Raw genomic sequence first — 13,585 nt, forward strand, 5'->3', positions numbered from 1 at the left:
ACTGAACAATTTAATACTTCATGCTAAACATATATTAAAGGAATGACTTGATCATCTTTGGATGCTTACTTAAATGAAGGAATGTTAAGTAGATATGCAAATATAAGTTGGAAGAAAAAATGTTTGAAAAGTGATGCTGTGAAATATGTTCTCGTGTGACATTACTGAAAATGGGCTGTTTGTGATGATTTATGGAAAAACTTAATAACTTTATAGCTCTGCCACTCTGGCAGTTGCCAAGGCAACTTAGCCTTTTCATGAAGTGATATGAAAAAAGTGTGTAGATGGGTAATGAGCATAGAAGATGCTTGTTTTAATTCCTCTTTTAGTTCCTGTCTTGTTTTCTGTGCTTATTGTCTTGGTTAATCTAATTCTTTTCAACAGCCTTGTCCCACAGTAACTAATGGATGGAAGGAAGAAAGGAAGAAAGGGAGGGCTTAAGTGATAAATCTCTGAATGATTTTCCATAGATTTGTAAGAGGCTGTTGCTTTCAATGATTAAGCCATGGCATTAGGGCTACCATTATGCTGATCATTTATCTCATTGTGTCAATATTTCCACTTGCAAGATACATGTATTAATGGATTTAATGACTACATATTTATGCAGGGAATTTGAAAGATTGAGCCTGGAATCTGCTGTCAGAGTCAGGTTTATGTTAAGCAAAACATAACAGCCCAAGATGTGAAGATATAATATTATAAATTCAGCTCAGGCCAGAAGAAACGAATGTTTTTGTTTTTGTTTAATGAATGTCTGAGGGATTTTATACTGTTTTATACTGTTTATATTGTTGTATGCCGCCCAGAATCCAAAAGGTGTTTGGGTGGCTTATAAATTTAATAAATTAAAATAAATTAAATTTCTCTTCTCAAAGGTATGCACTGCACAGGAAGGAAAAAAGAGGCACAAAAATTGAACTTTACTTCATTTTAAATTGGGGTTGCATTCATAGTTGGAGTTATCAGATTTCTTTATTGCATGTCATTTCTACTATTTTTTACATAAATCTACTTGTCAAAATCACTTCATTCTAGAGTCCTGGTCAGCATGGCTTTTACTCTAGAATAGGCAAAGAAAAGTCTAACGTTGTCCATACAGTATACAACTAGTTCTCGACTTACATCCATTTGCCTAGTGACTGTTCATACAACACTGAAAGAAAGAGTAGCTTACAACTGGTTTTCACACTGAAAATTGTTGCCACAATCTTCATGGTTACAGGATCAAAATTTGGGTGCTTAGTAGCCAGAATGCATTTGTATTACTGGTAGTTGCAGCGTCCTGGTGTTGTGGGATCACCATTTACAACTTTTACAGCTTTTCCCCAGCAAACAAGGTCAATGAAAGGGGGAGCAGAGTTGCTTAACTACCATGTGATTTACTTCACAACTGCAGTAATCAGGGCAATAAAGGTTGTTGAATCAGGCACAACTCCCTTTAACCTTGCTAAACAAATACCAGTATAGTTCTTGGGGTAAACAAGTGATTCCAATCCCAGCCACTAATTACACCTGGATCTACTTAATGAATCTCAGGGTTCTAGATGTCTCAAGTCAGAAATAACTGCCAATTATGCTGTAATATTTGTTGTTGCCTTTTTTTTCTGAGAGTGATATTCAGTGGATGCCTTATTAGAGGAACAGGTTCACACCTCCCATCAATTAGATCCTTATGAAGCTGAAGTTCATGTAACAAATATGGCTATAATGCAGGCAGGGCCGCCGATAGGGCGGTACTACTGGGAGTGGTGTCACGGGCCCGGCCAAATTGAAAAATGGGGGGGGGGGCGCCCGCCAAAACCTCTCCAAACCCGATTGCGACGAACTCTGCCTCTGCGGAGCTTCTCCGACCGCGGCCTGCACCTTCTTCCCACCCCCGCAAGGAAAGAAGGCAGGGAGGCCGGCAAACAGGCAGGGAGCCCCGATGGCAGGGCCCTCCGGAAGCCAAGCCGCGCTGCTGGGGAAGCAGAATTGGGGAATCCGGAAGAGGGCTGAGCCCAGCCGGCTTCTCCGCCGGCCTTGTGTCCCCCCGAGGATTGCGAGGGCAAGAGAGCCGCGCCTTTCGCCTCCGGAGGTGCTGGGCCGGGGGTTCGGGGGGGCGTGAATACCGCCCGCCGCCCAGAGCCAATGGCTTCTTTTGGGCTTACTCACTCAAATTCCTGCTGCTGGCGCTGGGAGCAGGTAAGTGCACGCGGGCGGCCGGGTGGGAAGGGCGAGGCGCGAGGGGGAGGCAAGTGGAGATCTCGGACCCTCTTTTCATGCTCAGTGAGCCTTTCTTTGGAGTTGCCTTTCTTTCTTTTTTTTCTTTCTTTCTTTCTTGCTCTCTTGCTCTTTCATTCTTTTTTTTCTTTCTTTCTTTCTCTTTCTTTCTCTCCTTGCTTCCCCCTTCCATTTCTTTCATTCCCGCTCTCTATTTTTATTTCTATTTCATTCATTCATTCTTTCTTTTCTCTTTCCTTCTTTCTTTCCTTCTTTCTTTCATTTCTTTTTCTTTCTTTCTCTCTTTCTTGCTCTTTCATTATTTTTTCTTTCTCTTTCTTTCTTTCTTTCTCTTGCTTTCTCTCCTTCCTTCCCTCCTTCCATTTCTTTCATTCCCCCTCTTTTTTATTTCTCTTTCATTCTCTTTCTTTCCTTCTTTCTTTCATTCATTTCTTTTTCTTTCTTTCTCTCTTGCTCTTTCATTCTTTTTTTCTTTCTCTTGCTTTCTTTCTTTCTCTTGCTTTCTCTCCTTCCTTCCCTCCTTCCATTTCTTTCCTTCCCCATCTCTATTTTTATTTCTCTTTCATTCTCTTTCTTTCTTTTCTCTTTCTTTCCTTCTTTCCTTCTTTCTTTTGTTTCTTTTTCTTTCTTTCTCTCTTTCTCTCTTTCTCACTTGCTCTTTCATTCTTTTTTTCTTTCTCTTGTTTTCTTTCTTCCTCTTTCTTTCTCCCCTTCCTTCCCTCCTTCCATGTCTTTCATTCCCCCTCTCTCTTTTTATTTCTCTTTCATTATTTCTTTCTTGCTTTCTTTCTTGTTCTTTTTCTTTCTCTCTTTTACCTCCCCTTCCTCTATTTCTGCTTTTCTTTCCCCTTCCTACCTTCTTCCTTCCCTCCCTTCCTTCAGTCCTTCCTCTCTTACTCTCCCTTTTCATACGTTTCATTGCTTCCTTCCTCTGTTCCTGTCCCTTCCCCCTTTCTTTCTTTCTTTCCTTCCTTCCCTCCCTCCATTTCTTGCTTTCCTTCTCCTTCCTCCCTTCTTTCCTCCCTCACTCCCTTCTTTCACTACTTCCTCTCTTACTCTCCCCTTTCACACCTTTCCTTGCTTTCTTTGCACCCTTCCTCTGTTCCTGTCCTTCCCTCTTTCTTTCCTTCCTTCCTTCCTTCCCACTTTCCGTCCATTCATTCACCCATTCCTCTCTTGATCGCCCCTTTTACCATTCCTTCCTTCCTTCCTTCCTGCCTTCCTTCCTCCTTCCTTCCTTCATAGCTTGCCCTCGCCTTTCTTCCCTTCCTTCCAGATGGGAGTGCCCCCTCAAGACACCCGCCCAACTGCTGGTACCCTGCTTTTTCTCTCCCCTCGTCCTTTCCAGCTCCTCGCCAGTAGCTGCCGACTGTGGGATCCCCCTCCCCTCTCCCCTCGCTAGAAAACACATGGTTTTGTCAACAAGGCCTCTTCCAAGAAGGGAGAAGTGCCAAGGAGCCGTAAATAAGCCTCGCTCCGCCTGACCGATGCCAGGAGGCTCTTTCTTTCCCTCGCCACTCCTGCTTCTTTCTTTCTCCTGGACGAGTCCACACAATCGGCTTAACCCAGTTCCTGAAATAGCCTATGGCAGTGCTTCCCAACCTTGACAACTTGAAGATATCTGGACTTCAACTCCCAGAATTCCCCAGCCAGCGTTCGCTGGCTTGGGAATTCTGGGAGTTGAAGTCCAGATATCTTCAAGTTACCAAGGTTGGGAAACACTGGCCTATGGGACCGCTTTGCTTGGCGTGAAGCGGGAAATGATCCCCGGGGGATGGAGTGGCTTGGCGACTTAAAATAGTTTTAAAATGGTGGGGGGGCCCAGACACTTAGGCTGTATGGGGCCCAAAAATTCCTGATGGCGGCCCTGAATGCAGGAGTGAAATGCTCCTGGTTGGATCATGCCTGTCAGTTGTCGGAGAGCCGGTTAGGAAGGGAGTGCAAGGCTCCACCTACCTCTCCAGATGCTGCCATTTGGTTTTTTTTACCCTGTGCGCATGCACAGAACACTTTGCATATGCACAGAGGGTAAAAGAATCCAAATGGCGGTGTCGGGAAGCTGGGTGGAGCCTCACACTCTCTTCGTGACTGGCTCTATGATGACCAACAGGCATAACAAACCAGGAGCATTTCACTCCTGCTATAACGTTCCTGTCCAAATTTAATAGAAAAGGGCATTGGACTGTTTTATGTCAATATCTCAATGTTGCTTATGTTGGACTCTTAATTCCATTCTTGAGATAAATAATAGATTCTGAATGTGCATTTCTTGCTTGTTTTATTGTAATTGTGGGTAATTCTGCTTATTTCAGGGAAAGGAAAAAAAGGGGGGGCTGAGATAACTTAACATGCATTGATACAACATTTGAGGTAAAGCCTGAACAGAGAAGTATAAAAGGCCCTTTTGTCTTATAATTGACATCTTTGTGCCTTTATATTAGCCATACCCAATTTAGAAAGTATGCTGTGCTTTTCCTGTCATAACACATGCTACAACACACATAGCTCTGCTCAAATGAAGTGAATGTAACTCATGATGGGTAGGAAATTATGACAGGTTCTACAGTTTGTGCCATATGCATAGAAATTAAAAGCAGTTGTTGTAATTGCTTAAGTCAGTGTGGCTGGTTCAGATCATAGCCTATTAGCTTTATGGAATGTGATCTGTTTGGCTACATATCCTTTCAATTAGACAAATTGCTTTCTTTAAAAGATCTTTTGTGACCAAAGATACAACTAAAATAATCTCTTTGTGGATTATAGAATTGTTTAAATAATCAGGGCCCTGAACTTCTTTTCCAAATTGTTTCTTTGCAGATAGTTTGCATTAAAAGTTTGATTTTTTTTCTGGCCAACTTGTTCTTAAAGGCATTCTTGGGTTTGCAAATGAGGTTACTATCAGGTCACACAAGAAAGTTTGTTGTTAGGTGGAAATCAGAGAGGAACTACGAGAATTTCGCTTTCCAGAAGATGCAAATATAGGGTTGATTTGATTTGGTTTGATTTTAATTTGAATTGGACCTTGAGGCAAGGTTGATATGAGTTCCAGAGATATCTTGGGAAGAATGAACATATTCAGAAAGAATAAAAAGATTCAGAAAAATAGGTGCTAAATCCCCCTGGAAGTAAGGAACTAATCACAAAGGTTAGAGTCCAACCCCATGTGCATATACTCATACGTGTATGCACAAAAAAACCCTTCCCCACTATGTGTGCATCTGACTCTGTGTGTAACACTTTGTTTAAAACATGTCATTGAGCTTTCACTATGGCATACCTAAGAAAAATTGTAGGTTTATTTTACAGCTTTCTTTTTTTAGAAAATTAAATGGGTCGGGAGCAATTGCCTCAATTGTGTTTTCTGTTTCATAGATGAACTCCAGGGAGACACCTATCTTTTTCTCTGGCAGCGTTACATTGACATTTGCCCAGTACAATATATTCCATATGTTCCTATTCAAAATAATCTGAAGACTGTATCAATGTAGCTGTAGCTGTTTATACACTGTGCAGTAAACGCACAGAAAAAAAATGAAAATCAAAATGTATCACTAAACATATATAATTTCCAAACCACTGATGTTGGATATTATATAAGTTGAGATTTACTCTAGCATTTGTTCTTACAATAGATATGTCTGCTGCTTATGTATTCTTCAGACGCATATGATCCGATTGAAAAGCTTTGATAGATGAAATGTACATATTAAAAGTGATGACAGGACCTTCAGTCTGTTTAGATATGTAGTCATGAACCATTAAGTCCAGCTCTCATAATTGATGACAAATTGTGAGAGTTCTTGTATGGAATATCTGAAGGGCATGACAAAGAACCAAGTCACTGGCATTTTCTTAACCACAGGACTGATTCCATAGACAAGAAAAATGTTGTAATCAATGGGATAAACACGGAGTTAAGAAGAGAAGGAAACCAAAGAGGAACAGTCTGTAAAACACCATTAAACTTTTTTCAATTGCAGGTGGCACTTGTTACACAACAAAATTTAATATTTATTTATTTGTTTGTTTGTTTGTTTGTTTGTTTGTTTGTTTGTTTGGTTGGTTGGTTGGTTGGTTGGTTGGTTGGTTGGTTGGTTGGTTGGTTAGTTAGTTATTTAGTTATTTAGTTAGTTAGGTAGTTAGTTATTAGATTTGTATGCCGCCCCTCTCTGTAGACTCTGGGCGGCTCTATATTTTATTGTAGAATAAAATATAGAACAGTTTTATCTTGTAGCATTTATTGTCTGGTGTTAAATGCTTTTCTTTCCCTGTTCATCATTAATCCTGTTGACATGGGCAACAGGGAGACGAAGATCAGCCTAAGGAAATCCCACTTGTAATATTGCAAAGCTTTGTTATAGGATAAACAAGGAAAAAGCAAAAAAAGAGAGAGAAAGAGAGAGATTGATTTGTACATCATTTATTCTTTATGGTTCAAACTCCCCCCCCCCTGCAAACGATGAGGAAATTGTGTATTGTGTGGGTGGTTTCTATCTACTGCCAAAAGCTCCTTTTAAAGTACAACAGTGTTTTTTAATTGACAATCAATAGTTCTGTGTGCACTTGCTTTGTAAACGTGCAATGCTCTAATTTCAAATAAGTGTGACTGTCCTGTGTTGTTTAATGGTTATAGGATATGGAGGCAATGAACCTTCATCTTTTTCTTCAAGGAATCTACTGAACAAGAAAAGGGTTTGCTTTTTAGCTATGCTAAGCATGCCTAAATATATGTGATTTGTTTTTGGATTTGCTTCACAATATTTTTTCCCCACCATCACTGGTTATTGTTACATGTATGCATACCTATGGCACACCTACATGTGATTGATTCAGACTCATTTTGATGCAACACACAGCAGGACCTTTTCCACATAAGTGGACCTGGTTCTCATTTACAGCCTCCTTTAAATAAAAAGCCACCCGGTAGGCCACCCCTTATGATATATCATTTTTAGCCTTACAACATTGGAATAAAATCTACAGCATGAGTTATCAGTTTTCTGCAACTGTGACTTCTCTCCAACCTATTATGTTTTCCAATCATATGTAATGGTCCACTAATACAGCAATTATCCTGTGAGAGTGACACTGAATCTAATGGACCTAAATGTACTTACTTTGTTATTCCACCTTGCATGGCACCTAACCCTAGACTAATAGTTAAAAGTGCACTGTAATATAAAAATAAGAGTAACAAATAGTAGAGAAACTATCATGCTTGCCAACAGTGCATGCACTTTTCATTTCGTGCCTTACAAATTTGTAAGAGTGTAGTCAGTGGTGGAATAAAAAAATAATAATTATTGGGTGTGACTTGGTAGGTATAGCATGGCTTGGTGGGTGTGGCAGGGAAGGATGCTGTAAAATCTCCATTTCCTCCCCACTCCAGGGGAAGGTTACTGCAAAATCCCCATTTCCTTCCGATCAGCTGGGACTTGGGAGGCAGAGAATAGATAGGGGCGGGGCCAGGGGCGGATTGCTGCCCAGACAGAGGGGAATGCAGTGGGGTAGCAAAAATGGAGCTCCACCCCAGAGCACCCAATTTGCACTGAAAGATATTGAAAGAAAATGCAGGGCATCCTGCATAAGCCACACCCATAGCGTGGTAGTAAAAAAATTTGTAGCCCTTCACTGGGCAGGGCCAGTCAGAAATAGTATTTACCAGTTCTCCGAACTACTCAAAATTTCTGCTACCGGTTCTTCAGAACTGGTCAGACCTTGCTGAATCCCACCTCTGAGTGTAGTGTGTATTTATCATTAGGATGCAATGACATTTTATCAATTGTTAGTTGTTTCCTTCATAGTGTTGCTGTCTAAAACTTCAAATTAAATTATTTGGAAGTTCTGCCCATGATGAAACTCACTTATGAGTAGAATGTGTTCCATTTCTTATTGAGGTGACCGAACTAATTGATTAACCCAGGGCTTTTGCTTTGGAATTATATATTTAATATAATTTTTTGAAAGTGCAATTTAGGAGTCTCAGTTTCGGTATGTGGCTAATACAGTCTGAAATGTTTTCAGTGAGTGGCTTTCCAAAGCAGCAAATGAATTAACTAATTCTCCTCCCTCCCAGTTGCATCAGAATAAGTCTTCTTTTTTTAAATTCTGTCTGTGTCTTTCACGAAGTATGCTTGAACTATTCACAGTTTTGTGTTTTTCTTACTGTGATTTATTTACTGTACATTTTTATTTGTGTTATTGCATAAACAATGAATCTTTAAAGTTATTTAAAGTCAGTCACCCTCGACTGATATAGAATGTGGCTAGCAATGTGCAATGTGGTTTTTTCCCCCAGCATAATGTCAGTAGAACATATTGATAATGATGATTTTAATCAGTGTTGAAGACTGGGTACAAGAAAAGATTCAATGCCTGAAACTAAGTGAACAATATTTAGAAAAGCTAATAATATTTGCGGCGCAGGCGGAGTAATAGTCGGACACAAGGTGTGGGTATAACGGGGTCACTTTTTATTCAAACAACTTAACTTCTTAATTTATTAATTTATTTAAAACATTAACCCCACATGACCTGCAGGGTGCAAAATCAAATGGGGGCGGAATAAGTGCCCAATTCAGACAGAGCAACCCTCGGGCGAAAACTCCTTGAAACTGGGTGCGGGTCATGATAAACTACACCTACCCCCTGCACCCTTACTACGCCACACCTGGCGTGTGGGATGGCTCGCTACTGGTCTATGTTAAACTCCAGCAAGCAAGCCACAGGAGCGACTCACTCCCCGAACCCAGGCCGGTCGAGCCCTGTAATCCGAGAAGGAGCTCGCCCCTCACCTCATTAGAGGTGCCCCTAAAGGAGCTCACCAGTTGCTATTTATTTTATTTTCCGCCCCCTATCGGCCACCCCTCCCCACCCCAGTGACCCTAAGGGTGGGGGGGGGCACTAGATGGTGGGGCCACCCCCTAACCACACTCCCACGCACAGAGTGGAGTAGGCGAAAAACAATCGCAGCTCGTCCAATTCATGCTGCGACTGCAAAAATTCCTACTCGGCCCCCCGGAGGGCGACCTATCATATGCACCCTGTAACAGAGGGAGGGTGGGTGGGTGTCTCACGATGCTCCGGGCGAGACTGCTGCGCCACGAGGCAGCCCCCTTTTATAGGGCTGCCCTGCTCGCCCGGCCAATCGGTGCCCACGCACCGCACCACGTGGTCACGGCACCCCGACGTGGGTGCCGTGACTCCGCCCACCAACATGGCGGCCTCCTTCCCCGCCGATCGCCGCAAACCCCACCGGCCGGTAAGTCGGCTGTGGGCATTGCGGCGCAGGCGGAGTAATAGTCGGACACAAGGTGTGGGTATAACGGGGTCACTTTTTATTCAAACAACTTAACTTCTTAATTTATTAATTTATTTAAAACATTAACCCCACATGACCTGCAGGGTGCAAAATCAAATGGGGGCGGAATAAGTGCCCAATTCAGACAGAGCAACCCTCGGGCGAAAACTCCTTGAAACTGGGTGCGGGTCATGATAAACTACACCTACCCCCTGCACCCTTACTACGCCACACCTGGCGTGTGGGATGGCTCGCTACTGGTCTATGTTAAACTCCAGCAAGCAAGCCACAGGAGCGACTCACTCCCCGAACCCAGGCCGGTCGAGCCCTGTAATCCGAGAAGGAGCTCGCCCCTCACCTCATTAGAGGTGCCCCTAAAGGAGCTCACCAGTTGCTATTTATTTTATTTTCCGCCCCCTATCGGCCACAGCAGGGGGTAAAATTTTTAATTTATTCCCCCTGCTCCCCCCCCCCTGCACATATATGTGCAGGCACCTCTGCAGGTCTGATATAATTTATCTCGTTCCCGCTGACGGCCAATTGCTCCTCGTCCTGTCTATACAGTCTATAAAGGCTGCCCTATCTCAGGGTGGCCTATCACTCCACCCCCGGCCTGGACAACCCGCTTTTAACTGCTCTGTTTACTCTCTTCCCGGCCCCGTCCACCACCTTAAGTATTCTAGCATGCCTGCCGGCACCTCCTTGACAGGATGTTGGACCACCACACGCACAGGTCAGGCCACCGCTCCACGTTCACTTGGAATACCCTCCAGATGTGCCACGGAAGCTCGACACCTGACATCAACCCACATCGTTACCACCAACGGGTGATACCAAACAGCCCGGCACTCCCTGCGCCTTCCCACTGTTGCATAACAGGGGAAGAACCACACGCCACCGCAGGCCCCGACGGCCCAGCCACCGATCGACCGCTCGATGCTCCATCTCCCACTGCGTGCCGGGCGTTGTCTCGTGGGCCCTCCTCTCGGCCCAGTACACCATGCTGTGGCCACATATCAGGATTCCGTGTCGCCTGCCCTGCATTCAGTCAAGAGGAGGGAGGAAACAAAACAGGATCAAACATGACGGCACCGACAGGACCCCTCCCCGCCCCACTCACCTAAGGGCGGATGTACGTCCGGAAGGCCCCCCATATCCAGCGGCCCACTGTCTTTATCCAGCCTGCAGGAGCCTTCGAGAGCTGCGAACGACGCTGCACCTCTCCTAAGGAGTGGGTCCCGTAACGTCTGGGATCCAGCCCCAGCCTGGCCCGCGCCTTGGACGGGACAGCCCAAAACTTGGTACCTGGTAAGAGGTTCGCCAGACACATAACAAGAGAAAAACCCGGCTCTTTGCCCCAATGGGCCCAATACTCCACCAAAGCCACCGCCGGGCACGCCCTCCGGTTGTCAGCCCGGGAAAGTCTGCCGTCACACCTCGACCCCTTCGGTCTGTCTTGGACTGGCTACGCCTCCAGGACTCCGAGCCCCTCCGTAATTCGATATCCCTGGCGGTAAAATCCTGGCCGAAGCAATCGGCTCGGGAAGCCGCAAGAACCTCATAGACCCGGATGGCTCCAAAAGACAAAGTCACCGCAGCCCTGTGGTACCCTGCTGCCGCCTACTCAGAGCGGCAGAGCCGGCCCCATAGCTCGTAAAGCCCCATCAGGTGGGTGAGCTCTAGGGGACGCCCACTGTCACCCAGGACCTAGCCTATCCCTCTAATACAACCCTCCAGCGTCTTCCTCACCCCGAAATCGCCAGTGGGGTCAGGAAAGCCCCGTGACCTGGCCCCGAAGGCCCGGCCGGCAAGCACGCCCCCAATCGTCCGGGCCGGTAACCCCGGCGCCTGCGGGGTGCGCAGAATTTGAGCAAGGTGTTCCACAGGGGCAGGCCAAAGCTGATCGTATCTCCTATCAGGATGAAAAAACCCCAAACTTCCCCACTTGCCCGCTGGTATGGTCCCCTGTTGCTTGGGGCCAAGGACAAATCCATGGCCTCACTTGCGTCGGCCCCCACGGGGAGCCACGGATGCTGTGGGGCTGCTTTCGGGTGCCCCTCGGCCTATGGGGCAAGAAGCCGGGACCTGGCCTACTGTCCCCCTGCCGGTGCAGCCGCCCCCCCCTTTGCAAACCCCCGGAACGTGGCGGGCCCGGTAAAGCATGCTATCGGCCAGGCATCTCGCTACCATGTACCGGACCAAACCCTTTCACCCCTCCAGTGCTGTAGGAGAGCGTGTGCACTACGTGTCCCACCGTCATGTTGTCACACCAAAATTGGCCGTTCTCCCGGCACAACTGATGGCAACCGCTCGATGGCCACGGCAGGTGGGAATAGCCCCAAAAAACGCCAAAACCCTACAGATAACCCTGCCGCGACACTTCTGCTGACAGTCTGCCCGAAACCACGCTTCCTGCCGCCACCACTCCAAGACCGGCCGTGCCCGCGCGTCGGACCTCCCTGGAAGTCCGCCTTCAGCAGCATATACTGTCGCCGCAATGCCACACCGGTGTACACGTCCCGAAACCATTGCCACCCCGAGTTCCTCCCAACTCTCCTATACAACCCTATCCTGTGGTCCGTGTGTCACGCCAACCGTCTCCCGATACAGGCTAAACGTAAAAAACCCCTACCTAGCGCTATCACTTTACCAACAAAATTCAACCGGCCAGCCATCTCCTGAACCTGCTTAAGAGTCACTTTCCTGGCGGCTCGGGAAACCCTCACCGCAACCGTGAGTCAGGTCAGTTCCCTGTCGGGCAGCCCGCACCTTTGCACCATCGACTCTATCCCCGTACCTGTAACCTGAGCCCCCCTCCAAAGATGAACCATGACCTCCCGAACAGGGAGCGGGGCACTGAAAAAACCCCCATCGGCAGGGCCCTATCGGCAAGAACCTGTCCTGACTGAAAACCTAACAGGTCAAAATCCCCCCGGGTATACAGGCAAAAGCCGAAAGGCCGACTTGATAGCACATCTCCCCATCAAAGCCCCTACCTCGCACGCCCGGACCATCGCGACGGCCGTCTCGAACGGTGTGTAGCGTACTGAGCACAGCTCCTCGGGAACGTGAATGTTTACCGATCCACCCGGAGGAAAAGACAGGTGGTGTATGAGCCGAAACCCCCTCGCAGCTCTCCTGGGCACCACCCCGGGTGGGGGCACCTGCGGTAAGGGAAAAAACGGGGGGGGGGCACAAAAGGGGGCCCAAAACTCGGTCCCCGCGCACCTCCCGCGCAATTTTGCCCCACACTTCCTGACCCACAACTACCACCGGCCTAAAGAGCATCGGACAGGCAGGCCACGCGAGGCCCCCGGTATGGGATCCCGAAGCGAGCATAAAATCAGTGCTCCTCTTGGGGCGGTAGCCGGTGAGCCCGTCCTTCAATCAGTCCAACCAAACTGGGGCAGGGCCCCCTACTGAGAGCTCCTCCCGGCTGGGGTTTGGCTAGGGCCCCGGCATCTTCGGAGCCGGCCCTTCCCCCTCCCCCGCAACAAGCGGAGGTCGGGTGCCGGCCGATGCACAAAACGCAAGCGCGGCGGGAACGGAAATATGACCTTGAACAGGCCCCCCCCCCTGGCGTCGCACTCGTAACAACACGGCGGGCCCCGAAAGGATGAACCCGCTGCGCCCCATTGGCCGGGGGCCGGGGTCCCTGCTCCTATCCCAAGCCAATGTCCATGGGGGGCGGCGAACCTACGACAGGTCTCCTCATATTGCTACCAAGCCTCGCCCCCAAACCCCTGATAAGCTTTCAGAATCATGTTTGTGTACAAGATGAGCTCATGGGTCTTATGGACGTCATCTTCCCCAACCACAGAGGGTAGGCCAAAATGCAGACGCCCACTCCGCGCCTTTGTCCCTCTTGCCGTCCCTTGGCCGGCCTGAGCCATCCTTTGATGTATCCCTCTTCCCAGCGCGCCTCTTGGCCAAAAAACCCATCTACGCCCCTTCTTCCCAACCTGAACAGCCGTGAGCGGGCGCCAGGTCCTGTGAGCTACCCGTGTCGTGCATTTGTCAGCCCGTCGCCAGCCACGTGGCCCCCTCAGGAGGGGCCGCCGG

At 47.2% G+C, this 13,585-nt stretch overlaps 1 protein-coding gene across 2 annotated transcripts in view; it reads left to right on the forward strand.

Moving 5' to 3' along the window:
- GAS2 (growth arrest specific 2) overlaps positions 1-13,585 on the forward strand; it is a 124,006-nt gene that overhangs the window by 69,685 nt on the left and 40,736 nt on the right. The window lies entirely within an intron of this gene.

The sequence above is a fragment of the Erythrolamprus reginae genome, chromosome 1 (assembly GCF_031021105.1).
Source record: "Erythrolamprus reginae isolate rEryReg1 chromosome 1, rEryReg1.hap1, whole genome shotgun sequence".
NCBI classification, from domain to species: Eukaryota; Metazoa; Chordata; class Lepidosauria; order Squamata; family Dipsadidae; genus Erythrolamprus; species Erythrolamprus reginae.